The sequence below is a fragment of the Peromyscus eremicus genome, chromosome 3 (assembly GCF_949786415.1).
Source record: "Peromyscus eremicus chromosome 3, PerEre_H2_v1, whole genome shotgun sequence".
NCBI classification, from domain to species: domain Eukaryota; kingdom Metazoa; phylum Chordata; class Mammalia; order Rodentia; family Cricetidae; genus Peromyscus; species Peromyscus eremicus.
Window position 1 is genome coordinate 65,725,405 of NC_081418.1, and position 6,173 is coordinate 65,731,577.

At 47.5% G+C, this 6,173-nt stretch overlaps 1 long non-coding RNA gene across 2 annotated transcripts; it reads left to right on the plus strand.

Moving 5' to 3' along the window:
• Positions 1 to 2,090: 2,090 nt before the first annotated feature.
• On the plus strand, positions 2,091 to 3,657 carry LOC131905849 (uncharacterized). Of its 2 annotated transcripts, none has more exons than XR_009378053.1 (3): positions 2,091 to 2,202; positions 2,345 to 2,513; positions 3,561 to 3,657. It is a non-coding gene; the product is annotated as an uncharacterized LOC131905849 (long non-coding RNA). The 2 variants fall into 2 exon arrangements; XR_009378054.1 differs by having other exon boundaries at positions 3,566 to 3,655.
• The last annotated feature ends 2,516 nt before the right edge of the window (positions 3,658 to 6,173 follow it).

Genomic DNA, 6,173 nt, shown 5'->3' on the forward strand with positions numbered 1-6,173 from the left:
GCAGGCTTCCCGTGCCCGGGTAAAGGACCCCCAGGTGAAGAAGCAGGTGATCTGAACTTAGACTCTGACTTAGTCATTGACCTTCATGGTGACCAGCTGGAGAGGTCTGCTTGACCCCTGCAGCAGAGTGAAGCATCCACAACTTCTTTGTCTGGAGAACGGACAACTACATGGCCCTCAGCCAGAACTGTGTCTGAATATGGGCTGGAAGAGGTGGCCCAAGACGGTGAGGACAAAACAGTACCCAGGTAAACAGACCACTGAGGCTTAGTGTAGCTCAGGGTGCATGTACATACAGAGGCCCCAAAGGGTCCCGCTGCCCTTAAGAGTCAACAGCAAACATCCATGAGAAGAGGCCCTGCAGGATGGAAGGGAGCGAGGACCAGATCTAACTGCACACTAGTAACAAGGTCTCTTCTAGAAAGTGAACTTTCTAAAACCTAATTTGGGTTCTTTATGACATGGAGAAGGGCAGTGGAATCCCCACGAGGAACTGGTTGGCAGCTAGGCTCACACTATTTCTACTGCAGTGACTTGAAGCTACAGATCCTGGGAGAGATCAGGCTGCCTGAATAGTGGCACAAACGTTCAGCTCACTGAGAGGCAAACTCCTGGGGGACCTTAACCGGAACCACATGTAACTGTGAGTTTCAACACAGAATTGACACACCAGTGTACCATTTGATGCTAGAGCAGGTAACCTGAAAATAAACTCCACTTCAAGCTCTCATTCCAGGATTTTAATCAGATTTGGACCAAATTGACCCCATGAAGAGTGTGGCGCCTTGGATAGAGAGGTCAATTGTAAATGATACAAGCCTGTCTGTGTCCAAACATTGCTATATATAATCTGTGTTCCACAGTGGACAGCCAGCAACAGCCACAGTGAGCCCAGGGGGAGGACAGCACACAGCCAGGCTCAGGACACAACAGTGGCCATTCCTTCACCTGCTGTGAAAGCCTGTCCTTCCACCAGGCACTCTGACTCCCCACAACCTCCAAGGACACCCATGGGGTCCTCATGCTCATGAGTCATGTTACATGGGAGGCTATCTGAATGCAAAAACACACAACGTGACTCACTTTAAACATCCTCATGCCAGAAGCTGCACTTTCTATCTCCAAGGACAGAGGCAGGCTAACTAAGCCAAAGGTTTCACACTTTTCACAATCAATAGTAGAATCTTATAACATTCTAAGAATTCATGGTGGTCCATGGCCATGAGTGGCCAGCGATCCTGAGTACTGGGTGTCAGTCATTTTACATCCACCATCCCTTCATGAGATACACTGGAAACTGGTGGTTGAGAGACTGCAGCTCCACCACAGGGGAAGCATGGACTTGACTAAGACTCCAGTTCAGAGCAGGCTAACAAAACCAGCCCACCACTGCATGACCTGCAAGCACATGGGGACAGAGCTTGACACAACTCTGGGCAGCATGATCACCCACCCACACAGTTATTTGGGTGGAAGGTCGGCTGAGGATGGCACAAGGAAAAGCAGGTGCTCCCAGGAGTCTGCACCTCATGAGCTGGCCTGCCTGCACCACCATCTATGGTGATTCCTGCACACAGTATATAGTAATTCACTACTCATCTATGTACTTTCACACTGTTCACTCTAAAACCCAGGACCACAGGCATTCCAGGTAAGCATTCAGCTAATAGGCCACAACCCAACTAAGCCAAGAGACTAATAAGTTAGGAAACAAGGTGTATATGGTTACATTTGGGGCCAGATACAAGGGGCACTAGATGGCACCTTGCAGGCTGAGTGACAGCCATGAACCAGGATGGCTGTAGAGAATCAGAGGTGATGAGGCAGAGTGTGAAGTTCAGAGATTTGAGATAAGGAAACAAAATAATCAACTGTGTTCCTCCTCTCAAGGCTGATGGTACATGTGGGAAAATGGAGGGCTGACAGGAGACGCATGACAGGGAAAGAAGGGTCTATGAGAAATGCCTCTACATAATTCCCCAAAGCTAGTGCTTCTGGGGATGCTTGCACATCAGAGGACAAGATGCGCCATGCTGGGAGAGGACTGAGGCCTGGATGTCCTTTGTGATTCTCAGAATGAGGTGAGGCCTCTGTGACCTCACAGGGTAAGTCCCTGCCCTAGTGACAGCAGTGGCCTTGGCCTGAGGGCAACACAGAGTCCAGCAAGGACAGCTGGGAGTCAAAGCAGGCCCAAGTGTCTCGGTAAGTTTGGGCTGTTTTCTGGGGTGTACACTTCCTGACATTCAACATGTGAGTGACTCAGTCAGTGGGAGGCACTTCTTCACTGGGGCTTTACATGGGGAGACTGAAACATAGTGAGATAATTAAAATGTCTCTTACTTAGGGCAGCTCATCCTAAGAAGAGCTAGAAACAGCAGGGATCAGGGGTCCCATAGCAGTGGGACTGGCCACTCAAGAACCCAGGGAAGAAACTGCTGGACTCACCAGGGAGAGGGGCCTTGGAATGAAGCCACACAGATGTATCTGGACCAGGACTCCAACCTCCAGCCTAGGTAAGGAAGGATGGAGGGTTCCTGTTTGCATGCTCAACAACGACCATCATTCATAGTGTGTCCAGGGATGGTAGAGGAAGTCTCTGGGGTACTGATGTCAGCTTCCCTGGCAGTAGCAATCTTTTCATTTGTACTCAGATAGCTGGCAAATATAGGAACAAACTCAATGTCACTATCACAGGAACACCATGGCTGCACTCTCCCCTCTAATTCTGTACTTATATACATGTTCTCACTTGGTATGTGTGCTATTGGTGTGTGCTCCTGTCCTGCAGGTTCACATCCATGTGTGAAAGTGCATGGAGAATACTGAATAATGTCACATGTCTTCCTCTACCAACATGTATGACAGAGGGTAAATTTATGCTCAGCCTTTGTTGATAAGATGACAGCATCACCACATCTTAAACATCCCACTTTGCTGGGACAGTGTGCTCAGCACAGTGTGGGAAAGCGTGGTCGCACCTCATGCTACACACAGGCACATAGGCAAAAGCTGGAGAGAGGTGTGGTCAGGCCTCTGTTACCTCACTGCCATGGTAACAGCTATGGTCTCCATGGGAGGGAACACAGTATCTCCTTGGGTGTGCTGGGATTCAGATGGAACTGCAGGTGTGGAAGAAAGTCTGGGCTAAGTAGTGGGATGAATCCATACAGGATTCTTGGAATGAAGGCCTAATTTAAATTCCTTACGCTATTTGGGGAGGAGGGGGTGATAAAGGGTGTGAGACACAATGTGGTCCTTGAAGTGACCTTTAACAGGATCTCGGCTACAGCACTAGGAAAAGTTGCAGTAAGTATCAGCAGACATGTTCCAAGGACTAGCCAAACAAGGACTCAAGGAGATCACAGCCACTATTCACCAGAGAATGAGGTCACAGGATGACCCCAGCCTGTACCATGTGAAAAGACTTTAGGTTACAGACCGGAGCAGGATAAAGCTCTGTTCTTGTGCCCCAAGCCAGGGACAGTGGTCCTCTATGACAGCCCATAGTGTGCAGGCACGTCAGTTCTTTTCTTCTACTAACCTCCACCTGTACTTGTCAGAAAAGGTGACAGCAGCTGAGGCAGAGCCAGCACCGTGTCAGGATCCTGTTTCCAAACTGTGATGGGATGGAGCTCTGCTGTCACACTGTTCTCCGGTGAGTAACGTTCTCAGAAGCCATTGAATGCGATAGAGAGAGCCAGGCTGGGAAATCTCATGACATTCTCAGAGGCCATTGACTACTATGGGAGAGCCAGGCTGGGAAATCTCATGACATTCTCGGAGGCCATTGACTACTATGGGAGAGCCAGGCTGGGAAATCTCATGACATTCTCAGAGGCCATTGACTACTATAGAGAGAGCCAGTTTGGGAAATCTCATGACATTCTTGGAGGCCATTGACTACTATGGGAAAGCCAGGCTGGGAAATTTCAGGACATTCTGCTTTCAGTGCCCTCCTCCTTCAAGCTGGATTGAATGGTGATGAAGGGGCAGGTTGAAGGCCAAATTTATCAATCAGCTAGGTACCCAGGATCCTGCAGATGGCATACTCCAAGCCTCATGACAAGAGAAACCTGCTGATAAAAAAAAATCAGCAGAAATGATAGACCAAGATTTGAACTTTGCACTCTGGGACTGAGTACGACCTGTCCCCACTGGCGCCTCTTCCCAGGGGTAGTGATCCCTGCAGGGGAGGAAGATAGACTGTGAACTTGTTCCCAAGCAATGATCTTCAGGGAAGTCTTCAGGTACTTTCCCTAAGTACCAGTCCAAAAGACACCCATGTGCTTGGACAGCCTTTGAGATTTCCCAAACAGAGTGAGGCCTCTCTGAACTCACATAAGGGTCACTCTCATGATCACATAAGGGTCACTCTCATGATCATGGGTGTGATCTAGTTCTGAGGGCAGCAGAGTCCATTATAGCGGACCAGATTTAAATACAGGAGAAGGTGGACAGGGATCCATTTAGGGTAAGTGACTGCAGAAAATTCTTTGGGTGAATGTGATCTCATATCAGTGCATGTACATGAGGGGGCATTATAGAAAAATGGTGACTAAGTCACAATTCTATGTCACGGGTTTTTGATATACAAGATAGATGTGGTCTTAAGAAGAGTTGCATTAGAAAGGAGCAAAGAGACACCCTCACAGAGCATGGCTATGCATGACATGCAGGGAGAGGACACCATCCACGCACAGGAAAGAGGCCTTGTGAAGATCTGCACAAACCAAAGGCCTTAGGAAGGCATTTTCTAAACCATGGTTATCAACCTTCCTAGTGATGTGACGCTAATATAATCTCTCTTGTGCTGGTGACCCCCAACCATAAAATTGTTTCCATTGCTACTTCATAACTGTGATTTTGCTACTGTTATGGATTGTAATGCAAATATTTTTGGTTCAGAGCTTTTCAGTGGGGTCGTTACCCACAGGTTGAGAACTACTGCTCTAGACACATGAAGGACCAACCTCTGTTGTTTCCTTGAACTCCCTGTGATATTCCATCATGGGATCTGACCACAGAACAGGATGAAAGACTGCACGACCCTTGTTGGGACTCTCTTAGCTCTCTCTGTTAGAAGCAATAACCTTCCCACATGAGCTCTTCAAGCCTCTCCACCACAGACACAGTCAGATGTACATCAGGAAAGACTTCCCAACCACCTTCTCTCCTACATATTTGATGTGTTTGTATAATGTGTAATTTATTTCATCTGGACTGTGTGCTATGTGTCTCTGTGTTCCTAAGGGACAGGTCAATGATGTTCTAATTACATTTAACATGACAGAAAAGGACACCAAGTATTTTCCTTTGTCAATATCAACCTGTCCATTTTTATTTTCAGAAAAGCTGACTATAGACAAAGGCTAATGACAATGTAGCTTTGGACACACATGGACTCCACTGCCTCGAGCCTGAAGAGAAACAGGTACAGGACCATCCAATGAGGCAATGAAACCAGGCTAAAATCTGGACACTAAAAAGCCAATATGTACCTAACGAAAGTAGAGAAGGCCAAATATGGACCCTCAGAATCCTGAGCTAAAGTCTGAGATGAAAGCACCCCAGGTATAAGCATAAACCTAAAGATCCAGGAACTCAAATAAGAGGCATTTCCTCGTCTAACATGGACCACTGTCTTTCCAAGGCTCAATGCAGAAGAGAAGTGTGCCTGGGACAAATTCTGCAGTGAAAGAGGCCTGCACAAAAAAAAAAAAAAAAAAAGTATTGAGTGGGCTAAAAGTGGACCCTAAAGAAGCCCAGACCCAAATTAAGAATAGATTGGGCCCTGGGCCAACCCCTGACTATGAAAAGGGCAGGCCTACAGACAGATAATATATTGACATGGGTAAATTATTCAAATTATAGAGGCTCAGGCCAATCCAAGAAGAGGGGTAAGCCTGGGCCAAACTCTGACCCTGTAGAAGCCTGGGCCCAAAGCAAGAAGAGATATGGGCCTAGGCCAGTCCCTGAACCTTAAGATACCTGGATCAAAAGAAAGATGGGCCTGGACAATCCAAAAAAGGGAAAGAGGCCCATATTAAAACATAAAAGGGATATGCCTGGGCCAAACCATAACCCTTTAGAAGCCCAGGCCTAAAGCAAGAAGATATGGGCCTGGGCTAATACCTTACCCTTTAGAAGCCCAGGCCCAAAGCAAGAAAAGATGT